Here is an 11,878-nt window from a genome sequence, read left to right as displayed (position 1 = left end):
CAACATTTTGGAAGACATGTTAAGTATAGCATGATTGAAGTGTGTATATTGTGTGATGTGGTTCAGATATGAGATATGTCTGTGAAAATATCCATACATGATGAGGATTTATTCTAAATGTGATTTCAGTACATATGACCAACAGCAGAAGGATTGTAGGTGCCCATAGGGAAATCAAAAGGAAATGAGTTGTAGGGTTTAGGACGACTCAGGTTTCTTTGGGTTTACATGATATTTGTGGCTCTGTTTACCAAAACAGCCTCCACTAGACTAATGATAGCTCACAAAATGAGTGCAAATATGTTGAATTTGAGAATTTAGAAGACATCATTGGAGAGCTCTCTAGTAAGTGTTTGGATGTATGGGTCTAAAACTGACCCCTCCAAGCAGAGGTATTCGAATGTCTCTAATGTCTCATCACTAGATTCTTGCACCCTTGTGTGGTTTGGTATTAGAAACAGTGGTTATAGATGAAATCACTCAGTATAAAATGAGAAGGCTGAGAATTCAGCTACCCCACTAAAGTCCAAAGGAAGTGAGGTTGGAATATACGACCAAAGGAAACTGGTATAGACGTTTTTGAGAAATCTAAGTGATAGGTGGGTGCATTCATGGAAAACTTGTGAAAGTGCAAGACTGGAAAACTTCTCCTGGTAGTTGGAGAAGACATTTAATCCATTTATTTTCTAGAGTATCCACAATAAGTCTCAAGAAAAAGAAATTACATAAATATTTAAGTGGAGATTGCCACTTGAATTGTCTTATGATGCTTTTGTCTGGTTTTAATAAGTGGGAAATGCTGGCCTAATGGAATGAGTTGGCAAGTATTCCCTTCTCTTTAATATTCTAGGAGAGTTTGTGTAGATTTGGTACTATTTCTTTCTTAAATATTTGGTAGAATTCACCAGTGGAACTATCTGGGCCTAGAATTTGCTTTTATGGGAAGATTTAAACTGTGAATTCTATTTCTTTAGTAGATATAGTTTTATTCATGTCATCTGTTTCTTCTTGAAGGGACTTTGGTAGTTTGTGTCTTTTAGGAAATCTGTCCATTGATAAAAATTGTCCAGTTTTGTGGTAATAAGTTGTATATAATATTCCCTTATTATTCTTTCAGTGTCTACATAATCTGTAGTGATGTTTCCTCTCTCCTGATATTGATCATTCATGATATCATTCCTGATATTGGTAATTCATGTCTTTTCTCTTTTGCCTGATTAGTATGGTCAGAAGTTTATAAATTATATTAATCTTTTCAAAGAACAAGTTTTTTGGTTTCGTTGGGTTTTTTTCTTTTTTCTTTTTCTGTTTGCTACTTTATTGACTCACTTTGATTTTTTTACAACTTTTTCTTACTTTGCATTTAATTTGCTATTTTTCTGGTTTTTTAAGGTGGAAGCTGAATCACTGATATGAGACCTTTTTTTTTTTTTAACCATTAATATGTGTTTTGCACTGGAAGTTTCCCTCTAAGCAGTGCTTTAGCTGCAGTCCACAAATATTTACATGTTGTGTTTTCATTTTTATTCAGTTCAAAATGGTTTTTAATTTCTTTTTTGTTACTTCTAAGACCCATGAATTATTCAGAAGGACAGTCTTTAGTTCTTAAATCTTGGGATTTTTTCAGGTATCTGTTATTGATTTCTAATTTAATTCCTTTGTTGTCAGAGAATATACTTTGTATGATATGAATCTGCTAAATTTATTGCAACTTGGTTTTTTGACCCCAAATATGCTGTTTTTATAAATTTATATTGTGTTGTTGGAGTATTTTATAAATGTCAGTTAGGTCATAGTCAATCATCTTTTTCATGTCTTCTTTATCCTTATTGATTTTCCATCTTCTTGTTTATCAGTTATTGAGGAGGAATGTTGAAATCTGCTTATAATTGTGGGTTTATGTTTTTCTCATTTTAGTTCTTAGTTTTTGCTTCATGTATTTTAAAGCACTCTTATTTAGTTCCTAAACAGATGGGATGGTTATGGCCTCTCAATGACATGATCTGTTACTGAGAAGTGACCCTCTCTATCCCTAGTAATATTTTTTGCTCTAAAATCTATTTTGTCTGATTTGATGTCCTTTTCTAATACCTTTGTCATCTGTGTCATTTCTCAATCAGTTCTGGTTAATTAATTTCTCTCTTCATTATGGATCATATTTTCCTGATTTTTTTTGTAAGTCTGGTAATTTTAAATTAAATAACAGCTGTGGTAAATTTTATCCTGTTGTGTTCTAGTCTATAAATATTTTGATGCATTGTTTTGTGATACCGTTAAGTTACTTAGAAATAGTTTTATCCATCTGGATCTTGCTTTTTAAGTTCATTAGGTAGGGGGTGCCTGGGTGGCTCAGTGCATTAAGCATCCAACTTTTGATTTTGGCTCAGTTCTTGATCTCAGGTTCTGGAGATCAAGCTCTCTGCTCAGCATGGAGTCTGTTCGAGATTCCCTCTATCTCCTCCTTTGGCCCTTTCCCTGCTTGCATACGCTCTCTCTCTCTCTCTCAATAAATAAACAAATAAAATCTTAAACAAAAAAAAAGTTTATTAGGTAGGACCAGGGCAACATTTAGTTTGGGGCTAATTATTCCCCACTGCTTAGGCAAAACCCTTCTGAGTACTTTACTCAGTGCTCCATGAATTATGAGACTTTTGTTTTTTCCTTTGGTGTTTGAGCTCTGGGTATTGTTCCTTGTAATTTGGAGGGATATTTCTTTTACTGGCCTCAGGTTATTTTTTTAAAACACATGGGTTGGTGAGTACTCAGCTAAAAACTACAGATTACGCAGGAGCTCTGTTACTTTCCATCACTCTCCCTTCTGCTGCTGTGCCCTGTGAACTTAGTGGCCTTGCTCTCACTGTTCTCCAGTCTGTTTTCTTACTTGAGGAGACCTCAGTGTTCCAACTGGGTTACCCCTGCTGCTCTGGAGCCTGCAAATTTCTCCAGGCAGTGAGCTGGGGCAATAGTTGGTGTCACCACTTTTTTCTTGTCTCTCAGGGATCATTGTCTTTCATTCTTGATGTTTACGGTCTTGAAAATAACTTTTTCCATACATTGTTTTAAATATTGTTTGTGTGTAAGGGTAAATCCAATCTCTGTTACTTTATCTTGGTTGGAAGTTAAAGTACTCTGACCCTTGAATTTGATTTTTTAAAAATGTTATGTTGTATTTTTGCATCTCATTTTTCTACCCATTTCTGCTTTCTGTTATGTTTGTGGTCATGTGTCCTAGAATCTTGTATATAGTTTGCAAGGTTGGGCTGGCCTTCTATCCACCAGTCACCGTCTTCTGTGTCCCTGACACTGTGGTAGGTGTTAGGAATAGAATAAAAAGATGACTAAGACCAGTGTCCTAGCCTCAAAGAACTCCTGTCAAGTAAGAACTCCAGTCTGGGGAGGTTATGCAATGTTATGGAGTTATACAGTGGAATCAGATTAACCAAATCTCATTTAAATTGTATTTATAACGTTCTGTGTATTACAATAGGTTCTTTAAGAAAATGCTTTTGGAAGAGTATATCCGAAGCTAAATACAAGCCCGATATTTAGTTTTATGCTCTATTATGGAATAAATAGGAGCCTGTACTACTCATTTATAACTGACTCCAGCTAAACAACTGAGTGATTAACTGTTAGCATGAAGTTCTTTGTAACTTTTTCTTTTCCATTTTGCATTTTATCTCTGTTCTTTGCTGTTTGAAGAACAAAAGCAAATTTCTTGAAGATAAGCAAGGATTTTCCCTTTAATTAGTTAAATACCTTACTCACCAGAGAAACTTCTAATGGCTAAATCACATTGTACCTGCTACTGTAACTACAGGCTGATATTACTTCTAACTTGAAGGTTTAATTCATAAATCTAGGGAGGGCTTTTGATACCAATTTGAGATTGAGTTTGAGTTCATAATAAGTAAGAATTGGCATTAAGAAGAAAAATAGTTGTGTCTTTTGGTTGTTTTAAAAATATTTATTATACAACATTCCAATATATTTAAAATGAGGCAGTTTTTTATTAGCGCTGATTGAAATTTAACTTTTTATTAAAGCACAGAAAGCTCGACTTTAGAGAGTCAGTGTGTGGAATAATAAGAAAAAATACTTTATAGCTTGAATATAGCTTGACAATAGCATGTAATTCTCACAACTTTTTGAGACGTTACTAGGAATTTTTCCAATCAAAATGGAAAAATCATTAAGTATAATGTATATTATTATTTTCCCCATATCATTGATGTAAGGAAAAATTAAATATAAGCATATTTGAGTAAAAAACAATTTGGATATTGTTAGCATAAAAAATGCAAAAGTGATTTTGAGGTTAGAAAGTTGGCTAGAGCAGTGTTAAGAATCATTTTAGGGAAAAAATAACTGAATTACAGAAGTGTCTTTCTTTGCCTTTTTCTAATTTTGAGAATATAGATTAATGCATAAGTTTATGCATACTTATGCTTAACTTACCTTATTAATAAGATGAAAAACTTTTGGTCGTGGGGTGCTTGGGTGGCTCAGTCAGTTGTTTGCCTTCAGCTTGGGTCATGATCTCAGAGTCCTGGGATCGAGCCCTGCATTGAGCCCTGCATCGGGCTCTCTGCTCGGTGAGGAGTCTGTGTGCGCTTTCTCTTTCTCTCTCTGTCTCTGTCTCTCTCTCTCAAAACTTGCTAAGATTCCAGATACCGTTTAATAACACTTTTACTACAAAATATTGAATTTTTTCTTTTTTGTATATAGTGCAAGGTAATTTCTCTGTCTCATACTAAAATCAGATGGAACACTTTCACACTTTCTTCATGATAAAATTGACATTGTGGTTTTGTTTTTATTAAGTTTATATTTGAAGGGTATCTCCAAACCCAAATATCTCTATTTTTAATTCAGATAGTTTACTTTTTTTCTGAAAATGTAATAACTAGCTCTTTACCTCACACGCTGCTGTGAAAAATAAAGTAAGGTACATTCATGTCCCTTACTATTCTTTTGTTGTATATTTTGGAGTCTTCTTTCAAAAATAATCAGACGCAGATGTATTTAAATTTAAAAAACTAAATTAAAAATTAATTGATGATATATAAATACCTTCTTTGTTCTACTTCTGCATTACCACATTTGCTTTTGACTCATTAAGATATATATTAAATGTTAAATAAGAGATGACTTTTCTGATACGTCATTTAGAATGCAAATTATTTTGAAGCTGAAGAATATTGAAAATAAAACAGAACCAACCAAAGAGTCGGAATTATTTACAGGCCAGGGGCTTAAAGGTGCATCACTCCAGCACAAATATTAAATTATGAAATGGGAATTTCAGTTTGCCATAAATCTGTCTGCCATAGCAGCTTAAAATAAAATAGTTTTACCCATCTAAAGCAACATCAATTTGCCAGTCAGTGCTTCATGTATCAAAGAGCGTGCTGTGAAAATATCAATATCATTGGTTAATATAAATGAAATTAATTTTTAAAGCTGGGCTAAAGGTTGACATCTGAAAAATTGCATTACTTTGCAGAAGAGAAATTTCTGTCTTCTAGTGAAATTTCAGGTCATGAGGGCAAGTAATTTTCACAATCTTCAATGGGAGCCAGTGAAATATGAACTTCATTGTCACCTAGCCCCAAAGCGATAAGATAAAATGAGCTGATACATCATTTGCTGTGGTTTTATCATCTCCCTCAGTAATTGGAAGAGAAAACATAAGAGCGTATGTGTTTGTGTGCTCCCCTCCTGCCCCTCCCAGCTGCCCCATCATCCACACCCAGGCTAAAATCATTTTAGCCCAATCAATACAGAGGTCACGTAGCATTTTATTTATATATTTTTAATTTTTCATACTGACTAAACTGCCAAGTAGAACATTAGAGTAATGAATATGTTTAATTGAATTTGTCACCCATGAAAATGCTAAGGAGAATACTGTACTACATCATAGTACCTAGTAAGCAGAAGGAAGAAATTTACTGTATAGAAGGAAAAAATTAAATAACTCATAATTAATTTAAAAGGTAATTTTTTCATATTCATAACTTTAATGTTATCATTATTCTGTTTTTTTCAAAATTTGGAGACATTCTACGTATTCTTGGATAATATTTAATAACAAAATTACTATTGTAAAGTTTCGACTAGCCAACTATATATCATTTTTAAATTCAAAAAGACCTCTAAGTTTTACTTTAATAATATATCTTTGAAAACATCAAAGTTCTGTGGTAGGTGATGAAGTAAATCCATAAGCCAACTAGAATTCAATATTATTAGAATAAATTCTGAGTTTATGAATAAACTCATAAGTGCTATGCTTTGATATCAAATTTCAGAGAAAATTATATGCAGCAAAATCCCAAAGCTATGTTAATAATAGAGTGGTACAACTTTAAAATACTTGATTAAAATTACTTTCTACTAGTTTGTTAATATTACAGTTATAAATAAAACATATTTGTAAATGTAGCTAGTGATAAGTTGCTATTAGAATATTTTTCAGTGTTTTCATTTTGAATATATTTCAAATATTTACTGTTTTCTCATATTAAGATATATTTTGTGACTAATTTATAATCATTTTTCATGAAAATGGGATATGAATATTTTCTTGACTTTCCTTCCAGTGGTGTCATTGCTTAAATGATAGAATAATTAGCTTATATTTTGTATAGTAAGTTTGAAACATTTTTCTTGATGTTAACAATATTCTATATATTTTAGAAATAGTTTTGTTATGAAATTGTAAGTATTCCTGGTAATATTATTATCTGATTTTACTTTTATTATCACATTCTTCAGAAATCAATATGGAATTGTCTCAAAGAGTAAAAAAGTAAAACCTCTCCAAAAATTGACAGATATGTGAGACTAGTGTATGCAATGCTAGTTTTAAACGTTAAGAAATAATAGTATTTTTAAAAGCCTTTTACTGAGTTTTATATGCAAACACCTATTTCTCATTTTGAGGTAAAAGATTTTATCACTTTTTAATATTTTTCCCTTTAAATTTTTTTTTTTAATTTTAAATTTAGTGAGGGTGGTTTGTATAGTTTTTTTTTAAAACAAAACCTTTCTTCTTTACTTAAATGAAGCAAATATTTATTTTTAGAGATGATTTAAAAAATTTTTAAAGCCTGATAATAAAAGCATTATGCAGTTAGACTGGAAACACGTTTCTATTTCTCTCAGAGGATGAGCAAACAAAAGAAAGTTTTATTTGGATAAATTCATAAGCTTTTCAAAATAAATGGTTAAAAGGAAAGTGGAAAGAATGGTTTGCTTTCAAGCCAATAAATGCAACAGGGTGAAGAAGTTTTTATATGTATTCACATTATGTTATTTGAAAGATAAAAGAAAGCATTGTGTTTATTTTTTGGGAAAAATAATATATCCCTTTTCAGAAGGCACAAATTTCAGATAAAAATTTTAAAGAAGATATGTTTAATATTTTTAATGTAAAGAAATTGTTTATACACTTGATGAGTGTATATGTGTGTATATTTAAAATTAAATACTGATTTCTTTGTTTCCTCTCTCTTACCTCAACATTTTAATAAACCATCTTTGTTGAACAAATTATTAAAAAAAAAGTTGAATTTACTTTTACTATTAACAATACTAACAATATTAAAACAAGGTGGTAAACATTCAAAGAGTGCGGTGGGCTTAAGCTTTCAAGCTATTCTAGACTTGGGGTCATAACTGCAGAGCAATGGTAATGATATGGTTTCCATAGCAACTGATTCATTGGAGGGCTAGACCTCTGTCTAGGGTGCTGTCAGCGTATGTAGAGTTTCAGTGAACAGAAAGTCCCAAAGAAGGGTCTGCTTCTACCTAATCCAGTTTTAATTGAACTCTAGAGACTTTGAAGTGAAGCCTCAGACCAGGAATATACTATTCCAATAAGAAATAAACCTCTTGCTTAACTAGGCCTCAGCTGCATTTCAGTACTGACACCTTTTCCTAATGAATACCTTAAAGAAATGTTATTATATCAATTTCAGCTACTAATTCTGTTAGTTAAAAGATTTTTCGTTTCCATTTTAAACCCAACTATCTTGACCGTAAGTATAGAATTTCATTTGTTAATTCTCTTTAAGTCAGGCTAGTTTTTCGTATGTGATTTTAATTTTTGATACTTATGGCAATTGTAAATGATTTTGTCTGTCTTTCCTCCTGTTTCTTTTTTTCTGAGTTTTAACACACTAAACCTGATTATATTTAATTTTGAAAGCACACTACTGTCATATGTTCAGTATGATACCTGACTTATATCAGGTTTGAAAACATACAAGACAATGCTGGGTATTATTTATATGTACTAATAGTATAAAAACTGACATGAGAATGATAAAGCTTAAAACAAGAATAGTGATTGGCTCTGACAGAGGAGGAAAATGGGATCAGAAAGGGTTATATATAGGAATTTCAACACTCTAAAATGCTTTATTAATTTTTAAATATATGCAATAATATGGTAGAATGTTAGGATTTTATATGGTTGAGTAATGGGTACATGGGCTGATGTCATTTTCTGAGGTTGTGAATATGATTTGGTAATAAAACATTTTAAAGAAGCATACCACTTCAAGTAGGTTTTTTAATAACTCTACTGCTTAAAGGAAGGAGATATAAATTGAGCTTTTTATTAATTAGAAAACCTTCAATACATTAAAAATCTTATAGTAATGTTTTAGTATACTTATTAATAATTGAAGTATCTTTGGCTATAATTAAATGTTTAGTTGCATGGCCATGATCTTACAATGACTGAAGCCACCATTATGAGCAACAGGTCTTATATAGCTTTATAGATATAAAAGGTAGAATTTTCAGATTAGTTGTGATATTCTTAGCATATCATAGACCTTAGAGATGCCTTTGGTATTTGTTTTCTTTGATTTCCCTCTTTCACCTATAACCCAAGTATAGGAAGACAAATGTAGTTGATTAAAATTCTGATAAGTTGAATTGTAGCCCCTTTTTACAAATGTGACAATGTGGTGTATATATTGTAACCTTTGTATTTTTAGATTAGAGAATTGGGAAGTAGGCTAGACTCTGCCACTAACTTCCCAAAGGACTTTGTATTAACTATTTCATTTGTCTGGCACTCGTTTTCCTTACTGATACTTGGATAGTAGATTGGAGTGTAAGTGTTACAGAACATATACTGGATTCTCTCCTACTTGATTAAGTCCAGGGTGGCAAATTCAAATGCCAGCGGGAACTGGACAGGTAATAAACGAATGAGTGGAGACTGTGCCAAAATGGTGAGTGTATGTCAGTTGTTACCATGTGGCAAATAGCTCTAGATTTGACAGATGCCTTAGTTTTTTCCTGAGAAACCAGAAATCTGAATACTTCGTTAAAATATCATATGGTCCAAACAAAATGAATTTGGGCCATATGTTGAGCTTAAGTTGCCATTCATTGACTCATGTAATCATTCAAAAACATCTACTTTGTGTCAGACATTGTTCTAGAAAATGGAAATAGAGTATACTAAAAGTCTTTGTTCTAGTGTAACTTAGATTCTAGCATTGTAGTGCTGAATAGACAATAGACAAGCAAGCAGATACTATAATTTCAGGTAATGATAAGTGTTGTGAAGGAAATCTGATGAGTTTGGGGTGCTCATGGAGGAAGTGGGGTTTAAAGCCAGTGGCTTTTCTGAGGAGGTGACACTGGAGCAAAAATCTAATGTGAGAGTAAATCAATCATGTGAGGATTTGGGAGAACATTCGAGTCAGACAAGAAAATCAGTATAAAGGCCCCAAAGAAGAATGAATTGGGCTCATCAGTGAGTCTCAGATGTAAGACTTTATGAACAATTATAAAGAGCTTCAGTGTTTATTATGCATGTAGTGGTATGCCACTGGACTTAAATGCATGAGTGATGTGATCTGATTTATATTTAATAATTCTATTAAATTTTTCTTTTCCTTTGGTTCCTCTGGTCATAGTAGATTCTGCAGGTAAGATAAGAGAGAGACCAAGTAGGAGGCCACTGTAGGCTCTGGAGGATTGGACCTACTGGTCATGGTGAGAGAAAGAGTTACATGCAACCTCTGCTTTCAAAAAATCTTGAGAGTAAGACTTATAGTTTTGTCCTCTCTTTACCTGTTCATTTCTCCTGACCTTATTTATGCAGATATTGGCTGAATGAAAGTAGATTTCTGTATCACCAGTTTTAAAACTGAAAGTTTGTTTGGTCCTTAGAATTTTTGTTTTATTTTTCAAAAAACACTGAGACTTGGAGTTATTCCTTTGTTCTTAGATGCTTTGTGCCAAAAATAGAATTTGTAGGAAAATCTAAATACATACTTCGTGAATTAAATAAGGTTGCTTTTTTCCCAAAGAAATTGCATTTTACATTGAGGAATATAGAGTTGCTTGCATTGAAGATCTAGAAAATGGAGATGAATGTAGAAGAGAAAGTTCTTGTAGGATAAATTCTTCTTATTATTTTTTCCTCTCCTTGCTTATCCCATCTTTGTCCCTACCATGCAATATCATAATCATATATCATTCTATTTGCATTTTTTAATGGTGGTTACTTTTGAGAGGTATATTTTAATTGTTTGCTTTCAGGGATTTTCATTAGGTTTTGATAGTAAATACATCTCATTTTCTTTATTAAATTAATGTTAGGTGAAGTAATGGTGTAAGAAATTACACATCAGGTTTTCCTTTAACACCTTCATAATTAAGCTTTTGAAATGAACTTTTTAAAAAACAAAACTTGAATAACAAAACAAAGTAGCTTAGGACTAAAGACAGGATTACTTTGAGTTGGCAAAGCATTCTAAGCTACTGCGTCTGTCACATGGGATGACAAGAATTGTAACAAGTTACTCTGACAACCACCTACTCCATAGAGAGATTATGTTGAGTTCATTTGCAGGTTTGTGTTTAGCCTAGCTGACAAAATGATACTTAACCTCTTATACAGTCAGTCTTTGTGCTTTCTGAATGAGTGACTGTTGTCTTTAACAGTGACCTTAAAAGTGTGATTTTTTAAAGTCATGAACCTGAATATATATAATTTTTGTTTTATTAAAAAATAATTGACATACATCACCGTATAAGCTTAAGAAATACAGCATGATGGTTTCGTTTACATATATTGTGAAATGATTACTACAATACGTTCATTCATCTTCTCATATAGATACAGGTTTTTAAAAAAGAACAAAGGAGGGGGGAATTTCTCCTTGCAATGAGAACTCTTAGGATTTACTCTAAATATATATTTTAAAGTATATAAAAGGTACTTCTGCAGTAGAATCTAAGTAAAGAAAACAAAAAACAAACAAATGAATAAACAAGCAAAAAGCAGAATCAGATCTATAAATACAGAGAACAAACTGATGGTTGCTGGGGCGGGGATGGGCGGGGTGGGGCAAAATGGGTGAAGGGGAGTGGGAGATACAGGCTTCCAGTTCAGATTGAATAAGTCACAGGAATAAAAGGCACAGCATGAGGAATACAGTCAATAATACTGTAATAGTGATTTAACAGTATCAGTGGTAGCTACATTTACGATGAACACAGCATAATGTATAAGCTCATCAAATCACTAAGTTATACACCTGAAACTAATGCAACATTGTGTCTGAACTGTACTAAAAAAAGAAACCAACCTGAAAACCTCATATAACATAAAAGAAATATTTCTGAGTACATTAAAATTGTATTGTATGAAACGGAATTGTATATGTGATCTCTAAGCATGTAGGGCATTCTTTTGAGGTCTTCCTTCTTTTTGGCTAAAACTTTACTTTCCATGATTTGATTCAAAACCCAATCACTAAATAATACAATTTGTATTTCCTGAAAAGCAATAGATTACATCACTGCTCTTAAAAGCCCAAAATATATTTATAAATAGATG

General features: G+C 32.3%; 1 protein-coding gene across 1 annotated transcript in view; it reads left to right on the top strand.

Moving 5' to 3' along the window:
• The window catches only part of LRBA (LPS responsive beige-like anchor protein), a 762,114-nt gene that overhangs the window by 550,022 nt on the left and 200,214 nt on the right, over positions 1 to 11,878 (top strand). The window lies entirely within an intron of this gene.

This window comes from Ursus maritimus, unplaced genomic scaffold (assembly GCF_017311325.1).
Source record: "Ursus maritimus isolate PB19 unplaced genomic scaffold, ASM1731132v1 scaffold_11, whole genome shotgun sequence".
NCBI classification, from domain to species: Eukaryota; Metazoa; Chordata; class Mammalia; order Carnivora; family Ursidae; genus Ursus; species Ursus maritimus.
This window is presented reverse-complemented; position numbering and strand designations above follow the sequence as displayed.